Below are 8,928 nucleotides of genomic sequence, written 5' to 3'. Positions count from 1 at the left end.
AACCTCAAAGTTGGCCTGCTTTTGCAAAACTCTCTTTTCTAACATACAGCTGACGAGCTGTTAGCGATTCTCGCATGCCGGATGAAATATACGGTCTTCAACATATGAAATGCCCTAAAACAGACCAAGCAAGCAGATAGCTTTGGGTACCAAAAAAATTTTATAAGATCAAGTTCAGCCTTAATTTCTATCTCGAACGATACACCGCACGAACTATTCGTCTGCAAAGCAGTGCTTAAAAAATTTGTCCGGAGTAAAGATGGCAAAAAATACATATGCATTTTGCGCGCCGTTGTCCCACTGTCGCTCAGAGCGTAGGCGTTGGAATTAAGAACGCTGCCCAATGCATGTCATTATTAACTGTCAATTGATGTGAACATGATTTCGCTTATCATTTATAGAATATTTTAGTATACATAACTTGCTAGGCTACACGTAAGCTGTCAAATTCTCCCTCTGTCCCGTTTTGCTGTTTTCACTTTAGTCTGCGATTTTGTGTTTTAACATTCAATTTAATTTCAACTTTGTTTGTTTTTTTCTTGCTTTTGCTGTAACTTCTTGTGTTTGTGTTTTAATTCTTGCATTCACACCTTCAAAACTGTCAACCGACGATTTTACATGCAAGCAATTTGAGCTTGTTGCCATCGCTATTATCTCCGCATTTTTGCATACACACATTTTAGAGGCAGAGGCATCATCACAAATTTTACGATTAAGACGTGTTAAATTGTTAACAAGCCACTTGAAATTATTGGTAATAAGCTGAAAATTTACGACTATGCTCAGTGTCAGCAGCAAAAATGCGCATGCGCGCGCACACAGTGAAAAACGCAAGAGGAACATGCGTACAAATTGTATGCCGGTGGATTATTATCATTTTTTTTTTAAGTGCGTACATACATACTATGTGTGTAAGTAAGATAAAAGACAAATCCCACGAGTTTATGTGCTTTTACTAAATGCACAGATTGTACAATGTAATGTGCGTAGTTATATGGCCAGACAGAAGAGTAATCACTGATGGCAAGGTACATCTATGTAGTATTCCTCATGCAAATGCCTACCAACCAACCACAGCTGTTGTTGTCATATTTGATTTTGTACAACAGCATTTAAATTTAACAAACAAAACAGCAAAAAAAAGCAAAAAAAAAAATATTCTATGCTCTATGACCGCCTGAACGGCCGTTCATCGACCGCCCGTCTCCGACCAACAACGACTTGGCCATTAAGGAAGCTATTCATTTGGATTACCATTCTTTGGCGATCGTTGTGCGCAACGGTAACGGCTTAAAGCCCACACTATGATTTTACGATGCACATTCACCATTTAACCGCCATAAAATGCATCTACCAATGCAGCAAAATGTCCGCTCGAACAAACATATTCATTTGAGTTCTAAAGCCATGCAGGCACACGCACACACACACACAGACTGTGTTCGTTGGGGTGCAGCAGCTACCAATGCATTCAAAATTGCATTGCTCGTGCCTTTGCTAGCCCGCCCAGCTTACTCGTATCCAGTCTACATAGCCGCAATGTTCTCTCTCTCCCCATTGTAGCGAATGCTGCTTTGGCCAATTCATTTGCATGAAAAAACGCTTCAAGCACCATTCATCGATTCATTCAGTTCAAATTTCTCTATAGAACACCGCACTTTCCTTCCACTAAGCCCGCACAGAAATGGTACACACAATGCGAACTCTTTCATTAAATACCCCGTTGATTTATATTTTGCTTTGTAAATATTTGGAAATTTCAAATTTCTTAAAGAATCTAACTTCCTGTTGTGCTTTTGTGTTTATTGTCATTTAATGAGTCGTCGATGGTGGCTGAGCGGCTTGTAGTTGCTTCATTCAATTCACTAAGGTATCATTTCCAAAAATAGTAACTCTATATCTAAAAAAAAAAAAACACAAAAAAATGCTGGTGTTTATACTTATGTAAATAGAACATTAGATCAACTAATAAGTTGGATGTTGTGACCATTTGTCACACATTTTATTGGTTGCTCTGCCTATTGATGAGTTGTTTTGACAATATCGTTGAATACGTCTGCCAGTTTTCATTCATGATCGCGCTTTTGTATTAGCTTCTACTACTACCAAAGATATAAAATAACGCTTTAAACTGTTTGTTGTTACATTTGTTATGGCTTTTAGAAATCTGAAACTAGTATAATCTTCCGCATAATGACCTAACGATGGAGAAGTTCATGTTTACCATTCATTGAGGTGAGTCAAAATATAGTTATTACAAGCATTTTGTAAACAATGAAAAGCAATGAGATTAAAATGGAAAATAATATACGAACATAATACTACACAAATAATTTGTAGAGCCCGAAAATATACATATAAAGATTTCTAGCCATGAACACATCTTTTCAGGCTATCATGCGAATATTAAGTAGGATTAGTCCAGATCTTATGCGCGTTTCATCATAATGTCTGTAAGTTTATTATTATTTTCGAAAAATTAAGACACTACTGATTCTTAAAGATTTTAGCGGCATATTAGATATGGCGGTAATATTTAGAACCCGTTAGCAATCTTCGGAGAAGTATGTTAAAATTAATTCACTGCCTAAATTTTAACTAATATACAGGTTAATCTCTTTAATACTGTTGGCTGCTAAAAAATGCTTGGGAGATACAAGTACATTTGGTTGGTAAAAAAAAAAAATCAAAGTGGTCGGAGCATGTTGACCTGTGCTTCTTTCATGCATAAATAAAATACTACTAGTTCTTTGCAACAAAGGCGCTTTCATCAACTATTTATTCAGTAAAGCTATTCACGGACGATGAACGGTTAATTTCGCAGCATTAAATCATAGTTATTGTCATTGTGACCCAAATTAGTCATACAATATCCAATTTATTTATATTTTCATACTAATCTTTTCGCTAAGCGATTTCTGTACTTTGGTAAAACTGTACAATAGAAAGCTTGATGAGCAATAACCCAAATATGGTGGGATAGAGACTTCGTGGATGAGCGTCTAGCCACAAAATACACCAGAGTAGTCCAGGTGGTTCCCAAGGGTGCACGGAGAAAACAAGATGTAAGTGGTGGTCCACAAAAATGTTGGCTGGCTTTACCTAATAGTGTAGGAAAAAATGCACTACTCAAAAAAAATAGAGAAGCATATTTCCGTGCTCTCTGACAGGCTGTGTTTCGGTGAAAAATGTACCTATTGAGACTTTAAAAAAATTGCTTTGAAGCTCTAAGATTTTAACTTTCAGATTTTAGGTGCTACGGCTCTCATGCAACCTTAACAGATAACAAGAGAAAATTGTTTTGAACATTTTTTTGTTTTTTTTGGTCCGCGAGCTTGAATTTTTTTTTTTCGCTTAAGCCGGCATATTATCATATACCCTGTTTATTTATCTTTAATTTTCTTTTTATATATGCTCCTGTAATTTTTTAAGTCATGTAATTTAAGGCAGAGTTGCCATCTTCCCCCTCACTTCAACTCAATTCAAGAGCAATCAATTTGGATTTCCTCGTTTGTGAGTTACATAAGAAAGGGTGCTCTACAAGGGCTGGTAAAGATATTGCACAGCCACCTACATAAACTACTAGAGCGACTAGACGTGTAATACCAAGCAGATGGTCAGGCTGGGCTACTTCATATCCCGTGATTTGTTTAATTTAATCCCGAAAGTATCATAAAATAATTATTGAATGCATACTGAAAATAATAAGAGCTGCACTTAAGAAAAATTTTTCATCGATAAAAATAATTGCTACGTTTTTTCCATTATTTCCAAGTTGGATATGAAGGCAAAGCGATTGAGCTTGGAGGTGAAAGAGGACAAAGCACAAAGTACCTTTATGCTGTCACCAACTAAACTTTATATTCGCTTCGGAATGTTCGTCAAAGTTAACAGTTATAATTTCGAAAAAGTAGACGCCTTTTTTGTTTAGAAACCAGCGCTTATATCGAACACACTGTATTGTTTTAATTAAATTTCGAGTTTTCCATAATAACTCTGATAAATATGCAGATAAGCTGAAGCCCATTAGCTGTTTACTTACTCACATACCCTCTAGGAATAAGTAGATGGAAGAGGAGGCAGCGGTGAACTTTTTCACCCTGGGATCAAACTTAATTGGGCAATGCCTGACCTCTCTTTCGCTCGCATATGAGCATTTCGTTGTCAGATTTATATAGCTGTGGTTGTTTTTGTTATTGTAGCGGCTGCAACAACCCCACCCAGATTGGATAGTCCCTCAATCGTTCTCGTAAAACTCAAATAAAGTGTAGTGGGCATGCGAGGGGATGTTTCGAGTAGTGGGATGTCTCTCCGCATACCGGGCACTCATTGGGCACATCTGCATCCAGTCTGCCTAGGTACGAATTCAATCTGCTGCAGTAGCCAGAGTGGAGTGGGGCTATTATGGTCTGAGTCTACCAAGGCAGACGAAGCTCTGTCCACACCAGGTAGTTGTGTGCCCACAACGGCATTCACAGGTCTGGAGTCTAAGTAACTTGAGACCGACTCCCTGTAAATGCTGCTCTAGGCCTGTCGATATACTGTCGGGCCCAGAGTTTGCTTTATGAAGTTCTGAACTTCGCCCGTCAGTTCGTAAAGATGCTTGGTGGTGTGCCTTGGCGATGGCTCCTCTGCAAGCAAATATCTGTTCGGGTGCCCATGTCCGTCACCCCCTACTATGAATTGCTTTCAGAGCATTATGTTGTACTTCACATTCAAAAGACATCCGGTCGTTGTCCAGAGTGCTGTATTCTTTGTAGTCTGTAATTTCTTTGTCTTTGCCACAGGTGCTGCCGGCTAGCGACTTGAGGACCTTGTTGCAGCTCTGTACCTTATTGACAATAGCGGTTGTGTGCGCAGAGAAGGAGAGCAGACTGTCGATGGTTACTCCCACGATTTTCGGGTTATTCAATTGCCCTTCCTTTCGGGTCAGCTGAACTGACTTCCTTCGTCCAGGTGGAAGAAAGGTTTGCCGAGTATTTTGTAGGGGAGAGGGTTAAGCTCCTTGCTTCTTCCTCCGGAGCGGTAACCGTTTACTTTCGATCACAAGTCATCAAGTTAGTAGCGGGGTAAGAACACCACCCTGTGGAACGCCCTGTTTGATTCTACTGGGGCTCCCCAATTTGTGTCTACACATTACTGATGACCACTCAAATAATTCGCCGACGACCGTTTGAGTCCCTGTGGAAGAGAGGAGGAGTGGACTGACGGTGTCAAACGCCTTTGACAGATCCAACGCTACTAGAACTGTCCTCATACAGGGACAGTTACGGTTTAGCTGCGTGTTTATGGCGTCTGCTGTTGTTATGTGTGCACTTTGCGGAAAACATGCTGAAGATTCGTTGGGGTCAGGTGGTTCGTGTCATGCTCATCGGATAGAACAGCCGTTTCATAAGGAAATTTCGGACAGGGTTCCGTAATACAACCGGCTGGGACGAAGTGAGCTGTAGCAACAGTGACAACCCTGCAGGAATTACGCTTACCTACGTGAACTAAGGTTGGTGTGGGAGGGAAGAGAAGGTGCTTCCGGGAAGTCGGTCAAATCAGCTTTAGAAAAGTTGACATAGATTCGGTGTTCCGCGGAAGCAAAGTCGGCAGGTTTAACAATCGAGACGTCTATGGAAAGATGGTCTGCATAGGTCCCCATGTTATGTTTTATATCAGACCAGCGCTTACAACTGTTATGTCTGGCTGCAACAGCTGCCCATAATCCAGGTGGGTGTGTCGTCGTTCTTTGTACAGAATATCGAATCATCGCCAACTACCATACGGTTTTCATTTCGGAGAAACGCATCTATTTCAGAGTGATATCCTGCCGGGCAGCTAGTGTCGGCGGGTATATAAACGTTAAATATTTCGAGCTCGACATCGCCTTCGCCACAATTTGGAGACTAGTTCGGAATCATTTCGGAGTTGTTCGAAACTAGTCACACAATGAACTTGAAATATTCCTGAACTATGCCCGAAATGCTTTTAAAAAAAAGTCGTGTACTAGTCGCGAGCAAATTTAATGAAAGTAATATTTAATTTCTAACCTAACCTATGAAATCAGCTTCAAGCGTGGACTGGACACTCAAGACCTTCAAGCATGAGTTTGACTCTGTGTGAGTTTTTTTCTAACCAACCATAACTATATTCATTCATTTTAAGAGTTATTTTACAATTTACTTTCACTCGGATTCCGGAATCTATCTGAATACCTTTGAAACATTGATATCTAAGGGCAGTGTCACACGATTGGGCATTTGCCCAAAATTTGGGGCAAGTCGTATTTAAATCGTGTGAATTCCCAAATATTTTTCTTTATCCCAATCAAGAAAAACTATTTGTTCAAATTTTTCAGTAGAAGTTGGCTGTATTGCACCAGTCGTGTGACAAATTTTTTTTACATTTTTTAGCCTAGCTAGAATATCCTGATGTAAGGTTTGTTATATTGATAGCACAATATCCATTTGCTATGTATCTATGTCTACATATTTGACTTGTATCGATAATGTGAGCATATGTTTGTATCTACATATGTATCTATGTAAAAAGAGCACATTTGCAAGCTCATTAATCTTGTAACACCAAAACAAACAACTTAATTCGAAATCCGAAATACATACTACGAAATGCACACAAATTATGCCCAAATTAGCAAAACACCAAGCACTTGCTGTGCCACGCAAGCACCCCCTTCAACACACACACACACACACACATGTGCACATTTGCATGAATACATTTACACACCAGCAAATGTTTGCCTTCTACGGTCATTTGTACATTACGGAGTTTGGGTGTATGATGCAATTGTTGGCAATAAATATTAACCGCATAAAGTGGCTTAATCCTTACCAGCGCCAACGCCGGCAAACATTGATTACAACCCTTACGAGTTAGATGATTGGAATTCCACCCCTTTCCCATTGCATAGACCCCTGCTGATTTTGTGGCCAATTACTCAACATAATTTCAATAGAAATAGCAAATAGCAAATGAATTGTTGTTGTAAGTATGTAGTACAAAATAAAGCAAACCAAAACAGACATCTACATACATCTATGAAGGTGACTGCAGGAGGGTGCCTGTGTTATGCTGATGGCGTAGATATTGACTGCGTTACAGCTTGCCACTAACGCCAACGTAAACAGTATGCAACAGTATGCAACAACACGAACAAATGTAACAATGTTATCAATCTCAATAACAATTCATAATTCATGTTTAACACAACTCTACTCCACCCCCTGCAGGCCATTGAGGTAAAGGCCATTCGATTTTACTGTAGACTCAAAGTTGCTTCTGGCGCAAGTGGCAAGTGGCAAGTGGTAAGCAACGCTCTACTGACTATGTTAACTTTAGTAAATTCTGTTGTTGTATAAGCGGCAATCACCTCCTCACACGCAGCATCCTCGAATCGCTTGATTGCTTATGTTCCCTGCTTGTTGGTATTGTTTCGCAAGCGTCGCACACAAGGCAAAAGTGACGATTTAATTGGACAAAAATAATTAACCAATAAAACTGATTTGGGGTGTGGGAAATTAATATTACATATATGATGGTTTAAAACTATTTAAGCAATAACAACAGCATTAATAAAAATATAAATTTAGCGACCCCTACGAAAAATGGTTTTATCCACTTTGATATTAAACATGGTGTTTACATTTTGATATTTAAAAGAAATAAATAATAGTAACAGAAAAATATTGTACAGGTTGACCTTGGACAATATGGGGGTTTCATAGCAAATTAACAATGTGGTGTGTTCATCGTTTCGCTTTTGTATTTTTATATTTTTTATTTGTCAATCAGCTGCTGCAAATAGATTTTTTGATAGCTGTAAACAAAACACAATTACTATTACTCCTAAAGTGCTTCAAAGGGACGCGAAATTTTTATCAGGGCTTTCTAAACGAATCAAAAAATATTTGTATAAAAATCAAATCAGGGTACTTTGGGGTACTTTTTTATCATCTAATAACTATAAATAACTATTTTCTAATTAATTTTATATAACTTTTTTTAAATAACTACCATTTTAAAACCGTTACACGTAAGCTAATGAAAAAAACAGCTTAATTGTAAGAAGTCCTTATTTAATATAAGAATAATTTTAAAAAGTTACATCCACATATACTATAATCAATACAGAGCTACCGCATATGACTGATTGGAGGTGCCTGTGCGCACGATATGCATTCGGCAAGTTGCGGGTACTCGAATAACCAGGGGTAGGATTTTAAGGCATTTTTTGACGTTATTGCCTTTTTCTGCCTTTTCTGCATGTTTTGCCTTTTTAATATTTATCTCTTTATAGAAGTTCGCTGTATTGTACTAATCGTGTGTCTACAAAAAAAATGTCGTCCCATTTTTTTATTTTGTATCAACAGCCCGCATGTATAAATCTGTACAAAGGTACCAATCGTGTGACACTGAATTAAAATGTGCAATATTAAAAAAAAAAAAAGTTCAACAAAATTTCGTAAAATTTTCGAGATTTTTCAATTAGATTTCCTAGTAAGATTCTGAGTATGTAGTTTTGTAGCCCACTGAATTCTAGTAAAAAAAAGTACAGGTTCAATTGGCTAAAAATGATGGGTGATTTTTTAGAATTTAAAAAAAATCTCGAAATTTTTACGAAAAATTTTGAATATTGCAAAACATCGAAAACTTGGATTTACGCGGGTTTTATTAAAGATTACGTATTTTTGTACATATTAAGTATCATCGCAATTTTCGATTTTTGTCCAGCTAAATCGTCACTTTTGCCTTATGTGCGCCGCAAGGGTGTTTCAGCCAACCCACAAGACTACGTTGTATGCATTATGTTCATATAGTTATATGTATGTATGTATGTATGTAGATATCACCACCCTCGAGTCACATCATCTACACTTCTGCGCGCACATAAATTGTTTATTGTTTGCATATCCTGTTGCC

Source organism: Rhagoletis zephyria, unplaced genomic scaffold (genome assembly GCF_001687245.7).
Source record: "Rhagoletis zephyria isolate East Lansing unplaced genomic scaffold, Rhagoletis_zephyria_1.1 Rzeph_scaffold_00399, whole genome shotgun sequence".
Classification (NCBI taxonomy): Eukaryota; Metazoa; Arthropoda; class Insecta; order Diptera; family Tephritidae; genus Rhagoletis; species Rhagoletis zephyria.
Note: the sequence above shows the minus strand (reverse complement) of the source record.